At 38.2% G+C, this 8494-nt stretch overlaps 1 long non-coding RNA gene across 1 annotated transcript; it reads right to left on the bottom strand.

The window, feature by feature from the left end:
* Window positions 1-5898: 5898 nt before the first annotated feature.
* On the bottom strand, window positions 5899-7842 carry LOC104085736 (uncharacterized). The gene is made up of 3 exons (XR_683931.3): window positions 7704-7842; window positions 7111-7176; window positions 5899-6208 (listed from the first exon to the last, which is right to left on the bottom strand). It is a non-coding gene; the product is annotated as an uncharacterized lncRNA (long non-coding RNA).
* Between the last annotated feature and the right edge of the window lie 652 nt (window positions 7843-8494).

Here is an 8494-nt window from a genome sequence, read left to right on the forward strand (position 1 = left end):
AGTCAGAGCGCACTATTTAGATATTCGAAGATATGCTCTGCGCTTGTGTTTTAGACTTTGAAGGTTCTTGGGATCATTTCTTGCCACTTACGGAGTTTGCTTATAATAATAGCTACCGGTCAAGCATTCAGATGGCTCCATATAAGGCATTATACGGAAGGCGATGTCGATCGCCAGTTGGTTGGTTTGAACCGGGAGAGGCTCGATTGTTGGGTACCGATTTGGTACAGGATACCTTGGATAAGGTCAGGATTATTCAGGATCGACTTCGCACAACTCAGTCTAGGCAAAAGAGTTATGCCGATCGTAAAGTTTATGATATTGCATTCATGGTTGGAGAAAGAATATTGCTCCGGGTTTCACCTATGAAAGGTGTAATGAGGTTCGGAAAGAAGGGCAAGTTGAGCCCTAGGTATATCGGACCCTTTGAAATTCTTGAAAGGGTGGGTGAAATAGCCTACAGACTTGTATTACCACCTAGTTTATCAGCGGTTCATCCGGTGTTCCATGTGTCTATGCTCCAAAAATATCATGGTGATCCGTCCCATGTGTTAGATTTTAGCTCAGTCCAATTGGACAAAGATTTGACTTACGAGGAGGAGCCGGTGGCTATTCTAGCCTGGCAGGTCCGACAGTTGAGGTCTAAGAGTTATCCTTCAGTTCGGATGCAATGGAGAGGTCAGCCAGTAAAGGCATCTACCTGGGAGTCCGAGTCGGACATACAGAGTAAATATCCACACCTTTTCTCCAGCTCAGGTACTTTTATTTCTAACTCCGTTCGAGGACTAACGTTTGTTTTAGAGGTGGAGAATGTGATAACCCAAAATATCATCTTTAAATTTAATAAGTAATTCTGTGTTCTAAGACCTCGAAAAGCACCATTTATCAGTCCTCGACTTCCGTGCAATGTTCGTACAATTTTCCGAAAAGTTTTTATGTGAAAAATATATTAAAATGTGAAATAGTGCTTTAAAAACTCAACTGAGTTGATTTTAATCAATATTTTGAGCAAACGGACCCAGATCAGTATTTTGACAATTCTTGTAGGTCTGTATCGTGATTTGGGACTTGGACGTATGCCCGAAATTGAATTCTGAGGTCCCTAGCTCGAGATATGGAATTTTGATGAAAATTTAAAAGCTTGAAAGCTTAATGATTTCTAAGAAATTACTGATGTTATATTTATTGGTCTCGAGTCCGTATTTTAGTTTCGGAACTCGGTATAGGTTCACTATAATATTTATGACTTTTCTACCGAATTTGGTGAGAATCGGAGTTGATTTGACGTGATTCGGACGTCCGGTTATAAAAATATAAGTTTTAAAGTTTTCTTGAAAATCCCCTTTGATTTGGTATCCGATTCATAGTTCTTGGTGTTATTTTGGCGATTTGATCGTGCGAGCAAGTTCGTATGATGTTTTAGGACTTGGGTGCATGTTTGGTTTGGAGCCCTAAGGACTCGGGTTGGTTTCGGGTGGTTAACAGATCATTTTCGAACTTAGGAAGTCTGGTTTTCTGCAGACTTTAGGCTTCTGGTGTGTTCTTCTTCGCATTCGCGAAGGTACTCTCGCGAACGCGAAGAGCAAATTGGGGCTTGCACGCTTTGTGCTTCGCGTTCGCGACAGAGTGACCGCGTTCGCGAAGGCTTGAGGTTCAAAGCTTCGCGTTCGCGACCGAAGCCTCGCGTTCGCGAAGGGTAAGAGGCCGGCCAGGATTATCGCCTTCGCCTTCGCGAAGGGCATCTCGCGTTCACGAAGGCCAAGCTAGGCAAGCTTCGCGTTCGCGAAGTGGCCCTCGCGTTCGCAAAGTGTAAAATAGGACATCACAAATTTGTGCTTCGCGAACGCGAGGCACTGACCGCGTTCGCGATGGGTAAAAGTCCCAGAAACGGAACTTAAGTTCTGGAAAATGGGATTCGTCCCATTTTCAACCCTTTTCCATTTTTGAGCTCGGGTAAGGCGATTTTTGGGCGATTTTCACGAAAAAATATTGGGGTAAGTGTTCCTTATCCTATATTGATTATATTTCATGATTTCATACTCATTTATGTCATGAATCTGTGAATTTATGGAAGAAAAATCATATTTTTATAAAATCTTCCAAAAATAAAAATTTAAGATTTGAAGATCCATTTGACATCGGAATTGGATAATATTTGTATGGTTGGACTTGTCTCGGAATGGGTATTCGGGTTTCGTAAGTGTTTCCGGGATTTGAGACGTGGGTCCCACTATCAAATATTTTAATGAATTTCGGATTTTTATCCGAAAAATTTATAAATTCATATGGAATTAATTCCTATGATTAGTATTGAATATATCGAATTATTTATGAATAGATTTGAAGCTTTCGGAGTCAAATTTAAAAGAAAAGGTTGTGGTTGAATAATTGATTGAAATTTGCAAAGCGAGGTAAGTGTCGTGGTTAACCTTGACTTGAGGGAACAGAATCCTTAAATTATTTATTATGTGAATTGTATGTGAACGACGTATAAAGCGAGGTGACGAGTGTCTATACGTCGTCAAATTAATTGAGTGCCTGCTTACTTGAAAAATCATAAATTGTTTTAAATCATGAATTAATTATTATAATAATTGTTTCTCTCATATTCTTTGTCAAATATTAATTCTTGAATTCTTGCATTAATTGTTACATGTTATTTTAATTATGTGCCTTAATTGTTATTTGACATTTAGCATATTAAATATTAAACTGCATATTTTCTTCCTGATTTCCATAATAATTTACTATTTTTCTTTGTTTGTTTCATAATTAAATCATAATTATTGTATGCTTGTTGTCTTATAATTTTATATTAATTATTGTATTTATTGGAGAAATTTCTTCTATAAGAATTGGTAAATGAATATGTTGGAGGATTGGGTTGCACGCCGCAACAGACTTATTAAAAGTCCATATTGGCGGATCGGGTTGGATGCCGCAACAGACTTATTAAAAGTCCATATTGGAGGATCGGGTTGCATGCCGCAACAGACTCATTTAAAAGTTGACATACATACATACATATATATATATATATATATATATATATATATATATATATATTGGGGGATCGGGTTGCACGCCACAACAGAACCGAATGTGAATATATTGTGAGAGCGGGTTTCACGCTGCAACAGAATTGATGGAAATGATAATTGATTATGACTGCTGAGTTGGCTTCAATTATTATAAATGAGTTACCTGATTTATATCTATTGTTGTTGTTGTTACTAATATTGCATACAGGTAATGTAAGTGACCCGCCTTAGCCTCGTCACTACTTCGTCGAGGTTAGTCTCAGTACTTACCAATACATGGGGTCGATTGTACTGATACTCCACTCTGTACCTCTTGTGCAGATTTCGGAGTTGGTCCCAGCGGTGTGCCATAGACTTGCTCGGATTGCAGCTACTCGGAGGAGACTTGAGGTATAACTGCATGGCGTCCGTAGTTCTGAAGTCCCCGTCTATTTTACTTTAGCTGTGTGTTTATTTTCAGACAACTTTATTTTATTCAGACCTTTATTTGTATTATTATAGAAACTCGTGCACTTGTGACACAAATTCTGGGATGATATTTAGACACCATTGTTCTTATGGATTATTCACTACATTTCAGACTTTACTTCCACATTTGTTCTTTGATTATTAATAAATTTAAAAATTGTTCTAAAAGTAGATAATATTATTATAACTTTGGCTTGCCTAGCAAGTAAAATGTTAGGCGCCATCACGGTCCGAAGGTGAGAATTTCGGGTCGTGACAGTTATGCTCTTCTGACTAGGACGAAGGCACTTGCATCAGACTCAGTTATCACAAGTATTGTTCTGGTTTGTCATAGAGATGCATCAGTCTTATTTGATCCAAGCTCCGCTTATTCATATGTATCATCTTACTTTGCTCCGTATTTGGGTATATCCCATGAATCTTTGAGTTCTCCTATTTATGTTTTTGCGCCTGTGGGAGATTCTATTGTTGTCGACAGTGTGTATCGGTTGTGTTTAGTTGTTCTTGGTAGTTTTGAGTTCAGAGTTGATATATTGTTGCTCAGTATGGTAGATTTTGATGTTATCTTGGGCATGGACTGGTTGTCACCCTATCATACTATTCTTGATTGTCACGCCAAGACGGTGATGTTGGCTATGCCAGGTTTGCCACAGTTGGAGTGGAGGGGTACTTTGGATTATGTTTCTAGCAGGGTGGTCTCTTTCCTTAAGGCACAACGGATGGTTGGGAAGGGGTGTGAGGCATATCTAGCCTTTGTGAGAGATGTCAATGTTGATACTCCTACCGTTGAGTCAGTTCCGGTAGTGAGGGACTATCCAGATGTATTTCCGGCGTATGCTTCTGCCGCCCGATAGGGATATCGATTTTGGTATTGACTTGTTACCGAGCACTCAGCCCATTTCTATTCCACCATATTATATGGCCCCAGCGGAGTTGAGAAGTTAAAGGAGCAATTTCAAGAGTTGCTTGATAAGGGTTTCATTCGGCCCAGTATGTCACCTTGGGGTGCTCCGGTCTTGTTTGTAAAGAAGAAAGATAGTTCTATGTGTATGTGTATTGATTATCAATAGTTGAAAAAGGTTACAGTGAAGAACATGTATCTATTGCCATGCATTGATGACCTATTTGATCAGCTATACAGTTCCAGGGTGTTCTCCAAGATTGATTTGCGGTCAGACTATCATTAGCTAAAGATTTGGGATTCGGATATTCTGAAGACTGCTTTTAGGACTCGGTATGGTTACTACGAGTTCCTCGTGATGTAATTCGGGCTGACCAATGCCCCAACAACATTTATGCACTTCATGAACAGTGTATTCCAACCCTATCTTGACTCATTCGTTATTGTGTCTATTAACGACATCTTGTTGTACTCCTGGAGCCGGGGGTCATGAGCAGCATTTGAGGATTATGATCTAGACCTTAAGGTAAAAGAAGTTGTAAACAAAATTTTCAAAGTATGAATTCTGGCTTGATTCGGTGGCATTTTTGGGTCATATGGTGTCGAGTGAGGGGATCAAGGTAGATCCGAAGAAGATTGAGGCAGTGCAGAGTTGGCCCAGACCGTCTTCAGCCACTAAGATCCGGAGTTTTCTTGGTTTGACAGGGAATTACTGCCGTTTCATAGAGGGTTTCTCATCTATTGCTTCTCCTATGACCAGATTGAACCAGAAAGGTGCTCCGTTCAGATGGACCGAGGAGTGTGAGGAGATCTTCCAAAAGCTCAAGACTACTTTGACTTTAGTCTCAATGTTGGTATTGCCTATGGGTTCGGGGTCTTACACTGTATACTGTGATGCGTCACGTGTTGGCCTCGGTACGGTGTTGATGCAAGACGGTAGGGTGATTACCTACGCATCTAGATAACTGAAGGTGCATGAGAAGAATTATCATGTCCGCGACCTAGAGTTAGCAACTATTGTTCATGCCTTGAAGATTCGGCGAAACTATTTATACAGTGTCCTTTGTGAGGTCTATACCGACCATCGGAGCCTACAATATTTGTTCAAATAGAAGGATCTTAACTTGCAGCAACGGAGATGGTTAGAGTTGCTTAAGGACTATGATATCACCATTCTGTATCATCCCGGAAAAGTCAATGCACTATTTGTACGGTATCCCTTGTGAGGTCTATACCAACCATCGGATTCTATAACATCTGTTCAAATAGAATGATCTTAACTTGCAGCAACGGAGATGGTTGGAGTTGCTTAAGGACTATGATATCACCATTCTGTATCATCACAGGAAGGCCAATGTCACGCCCCAAAATGGATTGCAATGTGGCCTACACCCAGTGCCTACCCGCTTGCACCGAGCGAACCATTGTAGCTTAATACTTACCTCAACTCATAATCATGTAGCTCAATCCATTTAATAAATTATAATATTAGACGAGAGAAATGAGATAAACTTCAATAACAATAAATGTTCATAGCGTAATTTGGACATAAGTAAAATGTTATCCGCGATGCCATGTGAGTACCCACTGCCCAAAATAATACACATACTTTATGGAGCCTCTATGACGCAACGAATGGAATAATAAAGTTGCAGGGCTAGCCCGCACTATTCAAAAATATACAATTGAAACAAAGTGGCCCCACGAGTGCAAAGGTGAGCTCACCAAAAACAAGAAAAGAAGCTGCAGGAACTCTAGCCTGTGCGCTGACCGTCATGCACCCGACCGTCTGCTAAACCTGATATTATTTAAACAAACGATGCCTGAGTATTAAAATAATTAGATATGTGTCAACCACCACTCGTGGTGGAGAAAGAATTATATAGATAATCATATGTAACAAAATAAATGAGATCAATAATTTCAAGTAAGATGTATAAATTATGTAAAGTACATAGAATCACACCAAGGGATTTAAATTTGCAAGACAAGAAATCTATTTCTTATGTGTCAGGCATCTTATTATAACTATTGTTCTCATTATCTTGTGTCTCAATATCAATGGCACCCATAGTGCTGGAATACATTGGGATGCCATCCACGAAGACTGTCGTACCATCCCCGAACAATTAGGCTAATGTATACAGTCAAGGATCCAAGAGGTTGTCGTACCACTCCCGCACACTATATATATATATAGAATCGTGTCCATAGACCAAGAAATATTTTATTATGTAATACATCAAGGATATAAGAAGGCTGTCATATCATTCCCGCACAGCTAGACAATAGGTGTTAGTCGCTATAGATATTATTCCAAGTAATAGCGTTTTAACTTTAATTTTATGTAATGTACCAAATAATAAAAAGAAAGGAACACAACAATATATGCAGAAGCATGTCACGGATTATATAAATCTATATGGATCAAGAATATCATACCGATAGTGTAGGGCATCACTCAATAGCATAATATATGAATAGTAATTATAGATATCTTCATGTAATTTGAGATTTCGTCATATAAGTGATTTTATTCGTTTAGTTCCAACAAAGATCAAATCATGCGAGCTTGTCCCGCACGTGCAAGGAATATCATCAAGTTACCAAAATAAATAAATAAATAAATCACACATTAGTTAGTTTTCTTTTCTTATTCTTTTTTTTGAAAACACACAAAAAGCTAGAAGCTCGACATACCTCGATATTCCGCTAAGTTAGTTAAAAGTCGCACCGGTTGTTCCAACAATATTCAACAAATTCAATCTACATATATGAGCTCATATTAATTAATAAAATATCCCAACAATATCAATTTAATATATATATATATTTTTTTTTAAAATATAAGAGACTTAGATTAATTTTTAAAGTTTTCTAAATCAACCTTGCCGGTGATATCATGCTCAATAGCTTTAAGAACCTCAACAATGGTAATACTACGCTCATTCGAGTTAATAAAGTCCAATATTTAAATTTCAACGACACTATTCATCACCCCTTCCACCAAACCACCAAAACCATTAACAACAAACTAGTGTTACACATTTATGGTCTTCAACAACCAACCAACTCAAATACTATCTTTCATAACCATCACTACTCATAAATAACTCATACTTATCATCCACAAGTGTAAAAATTACCTTCTAGAAGAAATCCCCAAAAATCAACTTTAGGGATTTTTGAAGACACTTAGTATTCTTATTGAATCTACTCAATTTAAAGAGGTAACAATGTTAATATAGATGCTAATATCTCTAACTAATACGAAATTTTGGACAAAAACTTACCTTCACTGGTATAGGAGTCGTCTTGGCCGAGAGCTTCTTGAGGAGTCACACTAACTATTTTGTTTGGTTTTGTAATGTAAACTTATCGTGTATAGCAATACAAGGGAGGTTTATCCCATGTTCACTATTTACTCCTTTGTCTTGGACCCATTTAGTGGGAAAGAATATTTTCATTTAAAGGTCCCATTTCATGACTAAGAATAAACATATACATAGAAGCTATAATTTGGACATTAAGTGCATATTCACGCCAACTTCTTTTCGTTATCTTTTTTTTTCCATCTCATATTTTGAACATAATTAAACATTCATATATATATGTATTAACATTTCCAATATATTTTCCTAATCCCTCATTGTCATTGGTACACAAAATAATATTTTCTATACTCATAATCACGATTAAAGTATTAAACTAAATTCGAATATTTTCAAAGCGCTACAACCAATGTAGTGGCCGATGCTTTGAGTTAAAATGTGGAGAGCTTGGGCAGTTTAGCATATCTACTAGCAATGGAGAGGGCATTAGTATTGGATGTTCAGGCCTTGGCTAACTAGTTAGTTAGATTGGATGTTTCGGAGCCGAGTCAAGTTCTGGCTTGCGTGGTTTCTAGGTCTTCTCTATATGATCGTATCAGAGAGCGTCAGTATGATGACCCCATTTTCTTGTCCTCAAAGACACGATTCAGCACGGCGATGCTAAAGAGGTCACTACTGGGGATGACAGTGTATTGCGAATGCAGGGCCGACTATGTATGCCCAATGTGGATGGTTTGCGTGAGTTGATTCTT

This window comes from Nicotiana tomentosiformis, chromosome 5 (genome assembly GCF_000390325.3).
Source record: "Nicotiana tomentosiformis chromosome 5, ASM39032v3, whole genome shotgun sequence".
Lineage (NCBI taxonomy): Eukaryota > Viridiplantae > Streptophyta > Magnoliopsida > Solanales > Solanaceae > Nicotiana > Nicotiana tomentosiformis.